The following is a 17,356-nucleotide window of genomic DNA, read 5'->3' on the forward strand; positions in this document are numbered from 1 at the left end:
GTTCTGCATGCTAATAATCTATTACCATACACACACACACACACACACACACACACACACACACACACACACACACTTGATGGGGGGGGCAAGAAGAAAATTACAAAAACGCTTGACAGAAACCATCCACATTTGCCAGGCCGACTCCCACATAAAATTGATTGATGGGAAGTGGAGAAAGTAAAGTGGTATTTCCTACACATCTAGGCTTGAGATTTATAACTCCTCCACTCTTTATGGGGTTCAGAGGGAATTTACTTCCTTTCCGATACTGAAAGCCTATCCCCATCCTCTTGACAGATAAAGCTTAAGACTAGATGTGAAATTCAGCCAGGGAGTGGCTTTTGTCTCTCTTGTACCTGGAAAAAAAAAAAAAAAGACATCCCAGTCTGCTTCTGTAAGAATCCTCCTTTAATGGAAAAAATTCAAAGTGGGGTAAAAAGTCCCTGGCTCTGAAGTGAACACTGACTTTGCAATGTGAAACTACAGATAATAAGTGAGCTCTCTTATTCCAATTTTAAATAGTTTTTAGAGCAATTTCAAAGATAGAAGGAACCACAGAGGAACACTAATCATATTTTCCATTCCAAGGAAAATTCATCTCCTCAGCTTGCCTGTCAGGTGATCAAAGAACATGTCCAAAGGCAGGGAATCTCATTCCTTTCCAGGCATCCGAGGCTAATTGAGCACATAAGCGTTGCTGGACCAGGTTGCCCCTGCTCTGTCTTTGTTAATTTTCTTGTACCTGGGAAGCCTGATATGTCACTCTAAGAAATTTTGTGCAGCTATTTAAACATTCAGCATGCTTTTTTGTTGTTGTGCTCTGCTCCAGATGTTAAAACATACATTTTGAGGATCGATATTATTTTATAAACTGTGTATAGGAGAGTAGTTGGAAATCTGTAAAATAGGATTGGAATAGTCACCACCTATGAGTTGTGTGCTATTAGCTGTTACTGTCAACTTGACACAACCTAGAGTCACATGGGAGGAGGAAACCTAGTAACCAAGCAAGCCAAAGACTTGTATGAAAAAAGCTTTCAGTCTCTGAAGAAAGAAATAAAAGAAGATATCAGAACATGGAAAGAACTCCCATGCTCATGGCTTGGCAGGATTAACATAGTAAAAATGGCCATCTTACCAAAAGCAATCTACAGATTCAATGCAATTCCCGTCAAATTACCAACACAATTCTTTACAGACCTGGAAAGAAAAATTCTCAACTTCATATGGAATAACAAGAAACCCACAATCGTTAAAACAATCCTCTACAATAAAAGATCTTCTGGAGGTATCTCCATCCCTGATCTCAAGCTGTACTATAGATCAACAGTAATAAAAACTGCATGGTACTGGCATAGAAACTGACTGGTGGATCAATGGAATTGAATAGAAGACCCAGAAATAAACCCACACACTTATGGACACCTTTTCTTTGACAAAGATGCCAAAACCATACAGTGGAAAAAAGATAGCATCTTCAACAAATGGTGCTGGTCCAACTGGATGTCTACATGTAGAACAATGCAAATAGATCCATACTTATCACCCTGCACAAAACTAAAGTCCATATGGATCAAAGACCTCAACATAAAACCAGACACACTAAACCTGTTAGAAGAAAAAGTGAAGAGCCTTGAGCTCATTGGCACAGGAGACAACTTCCTGAACAGACTACCAACAGCACAGGCTCTAAGCTCAACAATAAATAAATGGGAGTTCATGAACCTGAAAAGTTTCTGTAAAGCAAAGGACATTGTCTTCAGAACATAACGACTGCCTATGGATTGGGAAAGGATCTTCACCAACCCTATATCTGATAAGGTCTAATATCCAGAATATATAAAAAAACTCAAGAAGTTAAACAGCAACAGATCAAGTAATCCAATTAAAAATGGGGTACAGAGCTAAACAGAGAATTCTCAATAGAGGAATATCGAATGACAGAGAAAAACTTAAGAAATGCTCAACATCCTCATCAGGGAAATGCAAATCAAAACAACCCTGAGATTTCACCTTACACCCATCAGAATGGCTAAGATGAATAACTCAAGTGACAACACACGTTGGAGAGGATGTGGAGAAAGAGGAACCCTCCTCCACTGCTGGTGGGAATGTAAACTTATACAACCACTTTAGAAATCAATCTGGTGCTTTTTCAGACAATTAGGAATAGTGCTATCTCAAGATCCAGCTATAACACTGTTAAGCATATATCCAAAAGATGCTCAAGTATACAAGGGCATTTGCTCAACCATGTTTATAGCAGCTTTATTTGTAATAGTCAGAAGCTGGAAATAATCCAGATGTCCTTCATTTGAGGAATGGATACAGAAATTGTGGTACATTTAAGCAATGGAATACTACTCAGCAATTAAAAACTAGGAAATCATGAAATTTGCAGGCAAATGGTAGGAACTAGAAAAGATCATCCTGAGTGAGCTATCCCAGAAGCAGAAAGACACACATAGCATATACTCACTCATAAGTGGATATTAAACATAATACATATATTAGACATAATATAATATGGTAGATATAACATAAAATAGTATATTCATACTAAAATCTGTACACCTAAAGAAGCAAAGCAAGAAGGAGGACCCTGAGGAAGATGCTCAATCCTTATTCAAAAAGGCAAATAGGATAGACACTGGAAGAAGGTGAAAATAAGGAACAAGACAAGAACATACCACAGAGGGCCTCTGAAAGACTCTACACAGCAGGGTATTAAAGTGGATGCCGAGACTCATAGTCAAAACTTTGGGCAGAGTGCAGGGATTCTTATGAAAGAAGAGGGAGATAGATGGACCTGGAGGGAACAGGAGCTCCTCAAGGATTACAACAGAACCAAAAAATCTGGGCCTAGGGATCTTTTCTGAGACTGATACTCCAACCGAGGACCATTCATGGAGATAATCTAGAATCCCGAACAGAGGTAGCCAGTGAAAGCTCAGTCACCAAATGGGCTCCCTAATAAGGGGAGCAGGGGCTGTCTCTGACATGAACTCAGTGGCTGGCTCTTTGATCACCACCACCTGAGGAGGATACAGCCTGACCAGGCCACAGAGAAAGACTATGAAAGACAGTCCTGAGGAGACCTGATAGGCTAGGGTCAGATGGAAGGGGAGGAGGTCCTCCACTATCAGTGGACTGGGGGAGGGGCATTGGAGGAGATGAAGGAGGGAGAGAGGGCAGGAGGATGGGACTACAGCTGGATACAAAGTGAATAAATTGTAATAAATAAAAAATTATATTAAAAAAAGAAACAGCTGGAGGGCAGCGTTACTCCGTGGTTTCTGCTCATTGCTCTGCGCTGACTTCTCTCGGTAAAGGACCATGACCTGAAAGTGTAAGCGGAGATAAACCCTCTCCTTCCCACGCTGCTCTTGGTCATGCGGTGTGTCACAGCATCAGACAGCAAACGAGAATGAGATGTAACAGTGAAGTGAAACTCAATGTCCCCAGCATACCCCCTGGAATGTAAATGTAACAAATGACAAATAATATTAATTGTGAGTCCTGTCATCATTTGTGTGTTGCTAACTTGCATTCATGCTGATTCTAGGAGATTGTCTTTATTGAAAAAAAAAAAAAAAAAGTATAGATATCCTCAACGAAGAAAATAAACCCCATAGTGCAAATAAAATTTCTCTTTTGTGATTATAAATAAATTTGTCTTAGCTTCACTTGCTATTATAAAATACCTCCAACTTGATGACGTAGCATTTGCTTTCCCTAGCTCTAGAAATGTGAAGTCTGAGGGAAAGGCACTAGTCCCCTGGGCTCCTGATTATAAAACTATCTGATCATTTAAAAAAGCGGCCTTCTTGTGGTGTCCTCAGATGGAGGGAAAAAAAGAGTACTGACCGCACGCTCTTCTCTGAAGGACACTATTCTGTTACAGGGCTCCATTGTCACCCTTTCCCCCCAGCCCTAGCAACTCCCCAAGGCCTCACCCCTAGATGCCATTATATTGGGTTAGGACTCTGGTACACAAGTTTAGGAGGGGAGGCGGCACATTCAGTGCATTCATTATTGAAAAATAAAATTAAATCACATGCAGAATCTTGTCCTGTTTTATTACCTTCAATAAAGGGTAAGTGCATTTGTATATTAAAGCATCTGTGTGTTACAATGGTATTCATGGACCATAATGTGCAGAGTTCTTTTCTAAGTTGTTTCTGCTCATCATAGGCTTCAAGAGAGCATATTTGAATGTCTGCTTATTTCTTGAAAATTTTTTATGTAGTAGAACTACTGGTCCAAACATGACCACAATTTATAAGATCTATACATTATTTTATAGAAATTTTGAGCCCCTGCCAGCCTTTTTAGTTTTGTTGTTGGTGGTGGTTTTGTTTGTTTGTTTGTTTTTCAAGACAGGATTCCTCTGAGTAGCCTTGGCTGCCTTGGACTCCATTTCTAGACCAGGCTGGCCTTGAACTCACAGAGATCCATCTGCCTTTGAGGGCTGCTCCACTCTGCCTGGCTCCAGCCAACTTTTAAACCACATTTCCTAAGGGATATCTGTTGCCATTGGTACTCTGACCTTATCTTTTTTAGAATGAAAAACTTAATATTTTTACAATTTTTCAAATATGGAAAAGTATGGGTAAACAAACAAATTTGCATTAATTCATTTTTAATTTTTAGTGGATGCTAAATTTTCTTAGTCATTTCTATCTGTATGCTCTCTGTTTACATGGTTGGCTAATTTCCTGTTTTTTATAATAGAATTTTTATAAGGTTTTCATAGTAGAATGTAATTTTCTTACTGTTGATAATAGAATTTTAATTTTCAACCTTCAAAACTATGGGCTAGGCATACCCCTTTCCTTTCCAAGTAAACATTGGACTTTGGGTGTTTGCTTATACTAACAGTATAGCCTGTCTCTTCAAATACCAGTCTCAGAATTTGTATACACTGTCTCAGTAACTTCTCAATTGCTGTGATAAAGCAATGTTACCACATCAGCTTACAGGAGGGAGGGTTTACTTGGGCTTGCAGTTCCAGGGGAGCAAAAGTCCATCTAGGATGGCGGGAAAGCAAGGCAGCAGGTGGGCGTGGTGACTGGAGCAGTAAGCTGAGAGCTAACATCTCAAACCACAAACAGAAAGCAGAGAACACCGAGAATGGGGGGGAGACTGAACTCTCAGAGCCTGCCCCTAGTGGTGTATTTCCTGCAGCAAGACCACACCTCCTAGACTCCAGTAGAGGCACCTGCTGCCAAGTCTGATGACCCAAGTTCAATCCCTGGGCCCCACATGGTGGAAGACGAGAACTGATCTCCACATGCTGTCCTCTGACCTCCACACATGTGTCACAGTATACGTACACACACACACACACACACACACACACACACACACACACAAATACATAAATGTAATTTTTTTTTAATTTGGATAAAACTAATAGACCTACAACACAACTCCCACACCCAGGGCTCAGATTGGATCACAGAAGATAGGAAGGAAAAACTGTAAGACTGGGCCTGCTAGAAATGTCAGAAGCTATGCTCATGGAGTCTCACCAGCATAGCTGCCAAAATATAACTTGAACAAGGCCAATATCAATAGACACACCAGCTTGGAAAGGAAAAGGCCCAGAAGGCCTCAATGCTAGACAAAGAACTACGGGCAACTATGCAATGCCAAGAGTGGGAGAAGTCGTCCTCCCAGAGAAGCACACACCAACTGGTCATCCAATACCAAATGCTCAGCCCGGAAAGCATGCATGCATGTTATATGATACATGATGCTATTTTCTGGCTACTGTATGACAAAATTTTCTGGCATGCTTCTGAAGGCGACCCTCTCTTTCCTCGTTCTACAGTACTTCATACTCGTTAGTAGAGTGACAGACTTTCAACTTATTTTAAGATTATGTTTTGATAACTTCATTCTTATTTGTTCTTTTGTTCTCGTCCTTGTGTTTGTTTCTCTTATTTCCATAAAGTTCTGAATATCGGGGCAGGGAGACGGCTCAGCCGGTACAAACATTTGCAGTACAACCCTGACAACCAGGAATTCACAGTGTAAGAAGAGGACCAACTCCCAAAAGTTATCCTTTGACCTCCACAGTACATGGTGGCATGTGCACACGGAAGCACGCGTGCATGTACACACACACACACACACACACACACACACACACACACACACCAATAAGAAATTAAATTTAAAATTCAAAACTCTGAATATAAAAGTCACAGTAAATGGTTGCATAGGGTTTTGCTTGTTTGTTTGTTTTGTTGTTTTTTAACCTTTGTAGAATTCTCCAAACTTCCCAAGCTCTTCCATCTTCTCCCTGTCCTCCTGGCGTCTTCTCACCTGCAGATTGACACCATGTTTTTATAAACCGCTTTCACAAAGGCTGGTAGGAAATACAGTGCGTGCCCAGGCCTCTGCCTTCCTTCCTATGACCTGCGACTGGCACATTTTGTACTCCCATAAGTACTGTCACTTACAAATCTTAAACTGCTTTTTTTTTTAAATTTTTTATTTAACTTTTATTAATTACACTTTATTCATTTTGTATCCCCCCCATAAACCCCTCCCTCCTCCCCTTCCGGTCCCACCCTCCCCCCCCTTTCTGCATGCATGCCCCTCCCCAAGTCCACTGATAGGGGAGGTCCTCCTCTCCTTCTTTCTGATCTTAAACTGCTTTTTGCTCTTGAGACTGGTCGAAATGGAAGTGAAATACTGAAGCCAACGGAGATGGCATGGTAAAATGTAAGCCCCTCCCTTTACCGAACCATGCTATATTCTAATACGAAGTTGGCCTTCACCTGTTCCTTCCTTGGTCTTTAAATTCTCAACACACTGAAAACGCAGCAGCTGGTTTCAGCTGAACTAGGTTTGTCAAATGCCAATAGCTGAAATCTTTCTGCACTTTGTCTCCCATTCTCTGTTATACTGGGTGTCGTTGAGACGACACAGAGCTTCACTGCGGCAGCACTTCTGTTTCTTCCATTTTTTAAAAAATCCTTTCCTTTAGGTACAATATTGAATATACTATATCAGATATACTACATATATATTTTATAAACACAGTTTTATGTTCTATTAATTGTAATTTACAGAAATGCTTCACTATTGTGGAAAATCTAACTATTCAGAATGTTTCTTTATAAGTAACAATGAGCTATATTATTGTTCATTTAGTTTTTTTCATACAGATTTTATTTTATACATTTCTAGACCGGGTTCTGGATAAATACATTGTTACTGTCCTATAAAGATTAAGATAAGACTCTGACTTAGAAATCTTAATTTGAAAAATGAATTTTCGGTCCCCCCTATCAGTGGACTTGGCAAGGGGCAGGGTGGAGATGAGGGAGGGAGGGAGGGACTGGTAGGGAAAGAGGGATCGGGACACGGCTGGGATACAGAGTTAATAAAATGTAACTGATAAGAAAAAAATAAAATTAAAAAAAAAGAAAAATGAATTTCCTAAGGTAGATTTTAGTACAGTGAAACTGTCAAATTATATATTTGAAAACAGAATGAGCATTGTATGTTGCTCTACAAACAATACCCTTCTGCTTGCTAAAAAGGATTAATAGTGCCTTAAAGATGTATGCAATCTAGGAGAAAAATAGCACCATTCTTATTTAAATTACAATTAAATACAGTCTTCTACTTTAATGTAGACACAAATCAAACAATGATCACCAACAAAAACCATCTTGCTTTAATCTTCAAATGCTTGAATGCCAGTTGGGCTGTATATCTTTCAAAGTCTGTAGACTCATTATGTGGTTTTTGTGTGTGTGTGTTTATGTGTGAATTTTTCTACATACTTTTTTTTTCTCAAATACCAGGACAATTGTCAAATGCCAAAATGAATCAGTGAGCATAATGTTTCACATACTTATTATACTTATTTTCTCTGTTTCTAGTAGTATGCTTACAGCTATCTATCTATACATATAAAGATGATATGATTATATTTATACAAATTGTTACATATTTGTTACATACTTACCCTTTTGATGAATCTTCTTCCTTCAGCAGCTTTTCCCAATCATCTTTACACACTGTGGTGTCGTCTTCAGCCTACAGGTCCGCTTTCCCTTATGCTTTGAACTCTGTGTCTGGGTTGTTGGTTCTCTGGGTTCACAGAACTTAGATACTGTCGGGAGCCACTCCCGCCATTACAAGATGGCGCCGGTTTCCTGCTTCCTGGTTCTTCTTGCCAGCATTGTTTTGCGATCTGCGCATGCGCCGCCTTATGCTAATGTAGGCTTGTGTGGTCCTCCATTTGGAGACCACATGCTAATTGGGTTTTGTGTGGAGCACCAATTACAGACGAACAAGTCACCCTGCTGGCTACTTAAGCAGAACGCACACAGGGTTCGGGGTCCTTCTCCATCTGCTGTTAAGAGCCTCACAATAAAGTTGCTGCTGGACAAATCCGTTGTTGCTGCGTCGTCCTTATCGGCGAGGGCTGCGCGCGACAAGATACATCCACAAACTCAGCCCTTACAGACTGCGCTTGCATGTCTCCTGTATACACCAGAACGCTGTTTCAGAGTCAAGAGCTACCAAGCCATTCGGAAGAGAGACGTGGAAAAACCACATTAAATGAAATTGTAGATCAACATTTTTGAAAGGAAGCATAAAAAATAGACAATATAAGAACAACATTCAGACTTGCGTGGATACCACAGCAATCAACCTTACTTTCAGAAACTAAGTCAGTTCCTATTAAAAGGTCAAGAAAAACATTTCATAAGTGCTTAAATTATTCATTTCAGATCCATAACATTTGGGTGATATTTAGTTTGTAAAGAATTAGTACAGAGTTTTATATAAACAACTTGTGCACTTAACCACTAGCATACCAAGGTTTTATAGACACCAGAAGGTTCTTGAACTATAAATGGATTGAGGAAAATGACTGGAGAATTCATGTTGCTTGTGTCAACGGAATCGTAGTCATTAAGAAGATGTATGTGGCAATCTAAATGTTTTTCTGGACCCACAAGGGAGAGCTGTCATCTGAGGAGAATGGCTTTTGGTGTCTCTGCTGAGTGTTGGGCCATCTCTCTGTTTCTCAGCTTCCTGTTGGAGGATGTCACTGGCTAAGGGTGACTGACTGATTGATAATATGGGTAAAGGGACCAAGAGCATCTAGTTAATATCTCATTATAAGTATAAGTTCAACATAGAACAGAAAAAGAAAAGTGTTATAGGGACTGGGTCAGCTTGGACAATATGTAAATAGTGCCTATTGCTGTGACTAAAGGAACGGGAGGCTGAAAATTGTTTCAACATCTTGAAAATAATAAACTCAGTGACTGGTTCTCAGTAGGGATGGCTTTAGCTCACTTCCCTGGAGGACATTTGGCAGCCTGTAGAACCTTTCAGTAATTTATTTTCTGTACGTGTATGTTTGTATGTGTGTGGAGGGGTACTTTTTTGTGTGGGTGCACCTGTGTTGGAGCAGAGGCCAGATGTCAACCTTGGTGTTGCCCTTCAGGGGACACCCACTTCCTTTTTGAGACTGAGCCACTCTGGGACCTGGAGCTCACTGATTTGGAGTAAAGGGCTGGCCAGCAAGCGTCCTGTCCGTGCTTCCTGCAGGAGCTAGAGTAGATCCAGACTGACTCCATTTTGTTCCTGGAAGCCATTTCGAGTCTGTAGCCAAGTTAAATTTCTGTTTACTATAAAATTTTAGTTTCTGTTTCTCAGAACTGGCCTGTGCTCTATCCCAGTAACCACAGAATAAATGTACCTTAACTCCCCCGCCCCCCGACACACACACACACACACACACACACACACACACACACACACACACACACACACACCTGTTCTCAGGAATATTCTATACCCATTGTTCAATGACCCATTTTTATTTTTATTTTTTACTACCTGGTCTTGTTTCTGCAACCAGGCTCATGTGCAAAATCCCCTACCCTATGGCCTTTGCCTATTTTTATAGGCTTGAGAAATTGGCTTGGGGCTGTTCTCGTGAACACTTCCTTACGAGGAGAAAGCTGCCAAATCAGCTATGATGTGTATATAAATAAATCCTGCTTTAAATTTCCATAATCTGGGTAGGTGTTTTTTCTTGAGTCTGTCAGATTAACACTAGGATTACAAGTGCACTAGTGTCCTTTTGGATTGACCTAATTGTGCGCGCACGCGTACACGTATGTGATTGGGGGGGGGGTCTATTTACCTCTAGTGGGAAGAAACCAGAGACATTGATGAATAGCTGATTAGTTTACTGAACATTATATACCCACAGCAAGGCATCACCTAGCCTGAAATGTCAACACTATTGAGAGTAGGAAACTCTGAAGAAGAAATTTAAAACAAAACCAAAAACCTTAATCCTTTGAGAAACAAACAAACAAAACCACAAAAGCTTGATTTGGTTTAGGGACATAGGTCATGTGAAAATATCAGTGCAGTTTATCAAGTCCGTTTCACTTGCTTACTGATCCCTAAGATGTGGGACTCTAGGCAAGAGGAAAATAGGATCACATCTTGTCAAATTTGTTTTACTGGTTCCTGGTCCCTAAGATGTACAGCTCATATCCTGAAAAAAAAAAAATGCATGCCTGTGAGTGTATGCCCGTGTGTCTGTGTGCATGTATTTGTGTGTTATCCCTTCTGTAAGTAAGAATCTCTTCCCTTAGGCTGTGGCTTGCAGACTAACTAGGTAAAGATAAATGACAAACCATAATCGTAAAACATCAAGACTGCCCGCACATCACAAAAGACAAACCAGAATTCAGCCATTACGCAGTTAATGTGATTAACAGGGATAACAAGCAAGATGCTTCAGGGCCCGAGTGGAACATTTGCCCTGAATTATCTGGTCTGACTGTCCGCTCTTATTACGGAAACTGAAAGAGAGCCAAATATCTCCGTGCCACGCAGCCATGAACTGCACAGAGCGATACATCAGGGTGTAAGAAGGAAAGATAATTACTAAGGATGTTATTGTTCCTAGCTCAGAACACAGCGTCGAATAAGGAAAATCAGAAAACATCACGACAGGATACTTTATCTGCCACTTCCCGGGCGCGCAGATAGTGATGTCCTGCAACCCTGGCATATAATTTCTGCCTGTGCGATTCCACCGCAATTCCGCTTAAAATGTGGGGCGGGGATGAAGCTGGCGGGGAGCTGCTGCAGCTGGCTGGCCTGTGCAGCTTGTTTGCAGGGCACCGGTTCGCTCCAGTTCGCTGCTGCCTTCACTTTGGCTATTTATTGGCATTACCTGACCTTAACTTACAACTTTAATATGGGGAGGAGAAATGAAATACTGTGTAAGGCTGGCCGATAGTTGTGAGTAGTTTTGGTGAGGTACAGTGCTTTAATCACTTCGCTGCTTTATACCTTAAAACATATTTGACATGTTTTTAAAATGGGCATGTCCCTAGAAACACCTTTGTGAGAAAACACAGTCATACAGGAAACTTCAATACACATGCTAAAATTACATTTGAAGTATATATATATATTTATATTTATATTTATATTTATATAAAACTTATTACTGCAAAATTTTTATAATTAACCAAAAATTTAAAACTAAGAATTTGCTGCATTTTTAGCAAGTTATGAAATAAATTGAGCCCCTTTTTATTTATTTAATGTCTAGTTATCTGTTTAATAGGATCAATTTATATTAATATTACTTCATGTAAAATATGTTTCCATGATTGCCCTTTAGGGGAAGAAAACAACCGAGTGTCTACATTTAGCTTCTGTTTCGAGCTCAAACCAATGGCAGATAAAATAGAAATTTAAAAAAAAATTAAAATGAAATCCAGATCCATGTACTTAGAGAAGCATATTTACCAACCAGAGACAAACATTTTGGTGCCTGATTTCACAGGCAAGCACTGGGGGCCTCAGAGCTGTATGTCTGCCAGGTAAAATAAGCCAGATTTGCTATAAACATAAACAGGTGCATTTAAATGTGTGTAGAAATTTACTTTTGACACAGATGATATTGATATAGAAAGTATATAAATGGGGGTTAGAAGGAGAATCCGGCTTTAGGAAGCCACAGACACAGACATTTTTGTCTGGTAGCAGACCCACACGACAAGAAAGGCTTAAGGAAATTATTCAAGAGGAAAGAAAATGATCCAGATGGAAGTCTGGTCACAGAAAGAATGAAGACTTTAAATGGTACCTATGTGGGGCAAAGTCAGAGAAAGACATTTGTTCACTTAGGAAAATTCCACAAGAAGATAATTGAGCATGGAAAACTTAAGTAATGACAATTTACTGTGTGGCTTAAGACATATGAGAGTAAGATTGGAAAGAACGGCTGTCCTTGGGGTAATATTAGCATGTTGGCTGTGATATTCATGTTAAATCTCCGGTGTCCTATGCCTCCTCCCTGAAAAAAAAATTTTATTCAGTTTTTTTTTTTTTTTATTTTTAAGACTATAAAAATCTGAGAACTATCATTAGTTCCCAGACAATGCAAAAGCAGGACACAGGCAAACCTAACAGAAAAATCAACAATAAACTTCAATATCAATTAAATAAAATGAATCTAGTTCTATAAACATGTCACATGCCGACATCAGGATTGTAAGGACAGATGTTGATCCTACTCACAAGAAAAGTGGAAAGTAGAGGGATATTGTAAAGAAGTGTATGGCAACGTTTCCCCAAATTAAAATGAGTTAGACACATTTTTTTTAAAATATGCAAGTTACCAACATTGACCCAGAAAGAAATAGAAATTTGGATTCAAAATTTAAAATCTTTCCACAAAGAAATCTTCAAGACCAGATGAGATTAAGTCTATTAGGCTCTTGAGGAAGAAACAATACAGAACTATAAATGTGTGTGTGTGTGTGTGTGTGTGTGTGTGTTCAGATAATAAAGGATGAGAACAATTCATCCTTATCTATTCATCCTTACACCTAGATAAGATAAAGGTGTTATAACAAAAGAAAAACAAACATCAAAATTGCTTGTTAACCTTGTTCAAAATCCCATAACAAATTGCTAACAAATTGAATTAGAAAGCTATGAAGATTATACAATAAGACCAAGTGGGATTTTAATGCCTCAGATATAAGGTTAGTTTAACATTGTAATCAATCACTGTGGGCTCATTGACAAAATGGAAGAATGCATGCTGCCTAAGATTCTGAAAAGCACTTGACAAAATTCAGCACTCACTTAACATAAAAGTTTCTCTTGTCAGCTGGGCACAAAAAAGAATTTCTTTGGTTTGATAATTACTGTAAAAAACTTACAACTAACATCATACTTTATAATGAGAAACTCAATGCTCTTTGTAATATTGGGATTAAGACCCACTCTTACCAGTTACCTTTGATATTATAATCCCAGTGACTATTATGGCAAGGAAAAAAAGCAAAGGACATATGAGTCCTAGACCACATAGCCTTGTTGCAGAAAATCCTAGTGAATCTATGAAAACAAAACCCTTAATTGAATCAGCATAATTATAGGCTATGTGGTAGAAATTAACTGCAGTTCTCTATACAAATAAGCAAAAATTTAGATTCTAAAAGTACTATGTTTTTGAGATTCTCATGTAGCCCAGACTGTCTTGAGCTCCTTCCTGCTACTCCTACCTGTACCTTCATAGTGTATATGATACTGGGAACCAGTCTGTGTTTACAGGCTGCAAACATACTACCAACTGACATATGGCTCCATCCCCTAAAAGTAGTCCTTTAATAGCATTAAACTATAAAATTATTGGGAATAAATTTAATAAAATGTATCAAATGTATAATTCAAACAAAAACATGTCGCTGAGAAAGACCACGTCATACTCAGATTAACTGGGATATACACAGTTGGCCATGGATTAAATGACTCAGTATTTAAAGCTAAGATGTCAGTTGTCTCCAAATTGATCTCTTTGTAGAATATCATCTTAATGAGAATTTACAACATACTTTTAAAAGTTTTTGTAGAAAGTGGAAAGTGATTTTAAAATTTGCATAGACAAGCAAAAAAGCCTAGATTAGATAGGATATTTTTGAAAATGTAGAACAGAGTTGCAGGACACATGCTTTCTGATTTCAAATTTTATTGTAAACTTCAGTAATTAAGACAATGTAATACTGTCAGAAGGATAGACAATTGGATTAGTAGAATGAAAAACAATGACAAGAAATAGATCCACTCATATGTAGTCAATTAATTTTCTATAAAAGTGCCAAGATAACTCAAAGGGGAAAATGGTTTTCCAACCAATGATGACATAACAACTGGATAGCCATATGGAAGTAAATGATTGACACATGCAAAATTCCTTTAAATGCATTGTAAATGTAAACATTAAAACAAAACAAAACTGATAAAACCTCCAGAGGAAAACTAGAGAAAAATCTTTACAACCTTAATCTAGGCATAACTTTATAAAGTGGGACACAAAGCCTCATAATATAAAATAACAAAAGTAATAAATTAGACCTCTACCCAAATCAAAACCGTTGCTTTGCTGAAAGCAACACCGAGAAAGTGAGCAGATATTCCACAGACTTGGGGGAAATGCCACAATACCTATTTCTGACAAAAGGAAGAGGAAAGAAAGATCAGGCAGTTCTCAAAAGAACAAATAAGTATCACGGGAAGGAATGTGCATCATCATCGGTGGTCAGAAAAGCTATTATGAGATGCCCTCAAGCCCTTAGACTAAGGCCTGAAATTGAGTGTTGCCAAGGATGTAGTGCAACTAGAAATCCCAGATATATGATGCAGTTTTGAAGGGCATAAATTAACACTTCAGAAAACTATCTGGCCGTTGAGCAGGCATTCGCTGTATGACCCCATCGCTGCACTCCGAGGTATCCACCCAAAAGAAATAAAATTTACGTGAACATGAAGCTCAGTACCTGTGCATGAGTAGCAGTCCAACAAGATAAATCCAGAAACAAATCATGATCTATGCACACAGTGAAATATGTACCCCTCAGCAGGAAAAGAGATCGTGACCACCACGAGTACCTGAGTCTCTAAAGCGTCATGCTTGGTGGCTGACAAAAAGCCAAGCACCAGAAAGTACGTGTTATGTGATTTCATTTGTAGGAAAATCTAGAAAAGACAGACCTAGTATGTAGTAATAGAAACCGAAGAAGTGGGTCCCCGGGGGGCGCAAGGTGATGAGGCCCAGCAAGATGCCTCGGACGCTACGGGGTGTGAAACCAAGCCTGACAAACGGTATCCCAGGAAAGCACATGGTGGAAGGAGGGAAATGTTTCCCACAAGTTGTCCTCTGGATGTGCACTGGGGCATGCATGGACCCCCACAAAAATGCACAGATAGATAGATAGATAGATAGATAGATAGATAGATAGATAGATAGATAGACAGACAGATGTGAAAAGGTGGAGGGTCAGAAAGTTTTACAGCACAAACAACATGAAAGAAGCAGGCAGTGGGGAGAGGAGAAATACAGTGCATTAGGATTGTGGAACTAGTCTCACAGTCTACACGCTGTAAATCTCAACACTGTGTACTCAAAACACACGCGTCATATTTGATGGAATCTTTGTCTCAACTAATTTTATTTTAGGAAGTTTAACCTTGACGGCTGCTAAATACTTTAGGAGTTGGTGGGCTGATCTGATCTGATAAGAAGTGAACTTGCTTTTTAACTGTATGTGATTGAAAAGTGTTTCTGTTTTAGGGGAGAATTTTTGGTCACTCTTTGGTAGAGGATTTGTTCACATTAGTAGCATATATTTTGTGTATAACCAGGTTTAGAAAAAGTATGTAGCTGTGTTTGAGATCAGTACAACAAACAGCAGCCCAAAACTGTTGTAATGTGAAGTTTGCTTTGACTAGAGTTATGATTGGTCACAGATACTTTCCCCTAGGGTAAATTATACTAAGTAAAAGTGTTTTTTTTTAAACCTGTGTTCAGTTTGTATTCAAGGTCTCTAATGTCCTAAATAATTTATAATTTGTCACTTGGCATTATCGTTATCAAATAATGTAGGTTTAAAAGTTAGTCTTTATATTTGTGTCTTTCTGTGTATACAAACCAATCTGTCTTCTCTGCTACTGAAATAAGTATGAGAAATGTAGGTTTCTATAGCATGGACAGTAAGTCTTTTCTGGCTACTAGATGTATCAAAAGGTAAAATGAAAAATATGTCTGTCTACACATAAATACTACAAATCTGTGGCACCAACTTTAATATATTCTGGACTGTCAAGTTGGAGGAAGGGCAGTAAAGTAAGAGAAGGATGGAGTTACAGTTGGGGATAAGTGTTAGAGCTACAAGAGCTGGGAAAATTTGGATGCAGTACATTGATAGTCCTGAAGCACCCTACAGTCCACCACCGTCTGAGGGCAAAGAGATGGCATCCAAACCCCCTGTGTGTGGAAACAGAACTGGCTGACGCCTGGCTGAAGGCTGAAGGAGGCTCATTAATACCCTGATAAGATCAAGCCAGAGCTGATACCCGAAGCCTATAGACTCTGCTACAATGTCTGGCTCCTTCCATTTTGAGATCTATAGAACAGCAGTGTCTCCAGGAAAACTCTCAAGACTGTCTGGCAGTGTGGGGTGGGAAGCATCATTCCTGAGTAGGTACCATTCGTCTCCTTTCCCCCTCGCTGATGGGAGAGAACTGAACATCTACCACACTTGTTTTAACCCCTCGGCTCTTTGCTTGTGATATTTCACCTGATCTCCATACTGCTCACACATTTACAACAGGAAATCAAGAAACTGACAGAAAAAAAAAATGTCACCTGCTTAAGCTCACACATTGTCACTTAGAGTCAAGGAATAAGCTCACCTCTGTCTCCCCAAACTGTCCTTCCCACATCTTTGTAGAACTAGAAGGTCATTTTTGTCAGCACATCAAGAATTGGAAAGACCTTTCCAGACAGGTTCCTACTGAAGCTCACAGGAGGCTGACTCACCGAGTTCTAATATATAAATACACAATGAGAAGTCAAATGAACAAGAGAGACTTCTAGAGCATGAGCCAGCATGCTCCCACTAAATCCAAGGGATACAAACTAAGCAAAACGATGCTCATAGTGTCAGTTGGTGGAATAAACCAGACACAAAGACCAGAGTGACCTTCGATATGATGAGTCCCTACCGAGAGCCATCAGGCTGCCTTCCTCACCATGGATGGCCGGTGATGATTGCTGTTGTGTCTCTTAACACAGAGACCACCAAATTCCTGGAACAGGAAGCCTTAAGGTTATCAAAGAAGTTTGACCATAAGATAAGAATTTATCCTAGGGCTGCTTAGTGACAGAGCACATGCCTAACTTGTGTGATGCCTTCAGTGTGACCCCTATGGCTACACACACACACACACACACACACACACACACACACACACACACACACAC

Source organism: Psammomys obesus, unplaced genomic scaffold, assembly GCF_907164565.1.
Source record: "Psammomys obesus unplaced genomic scaffold, mPsaObe1.curated_primary_1811, whole genome shotgun sequence".
In the NCBI taxonomy this organism is placed as follows: domain Eukaryota; kingdom Metazoa; phylum Chordata; class Mammalia; order Rodentia; family Muridae; genus Psammomys; species Psammomys obesus.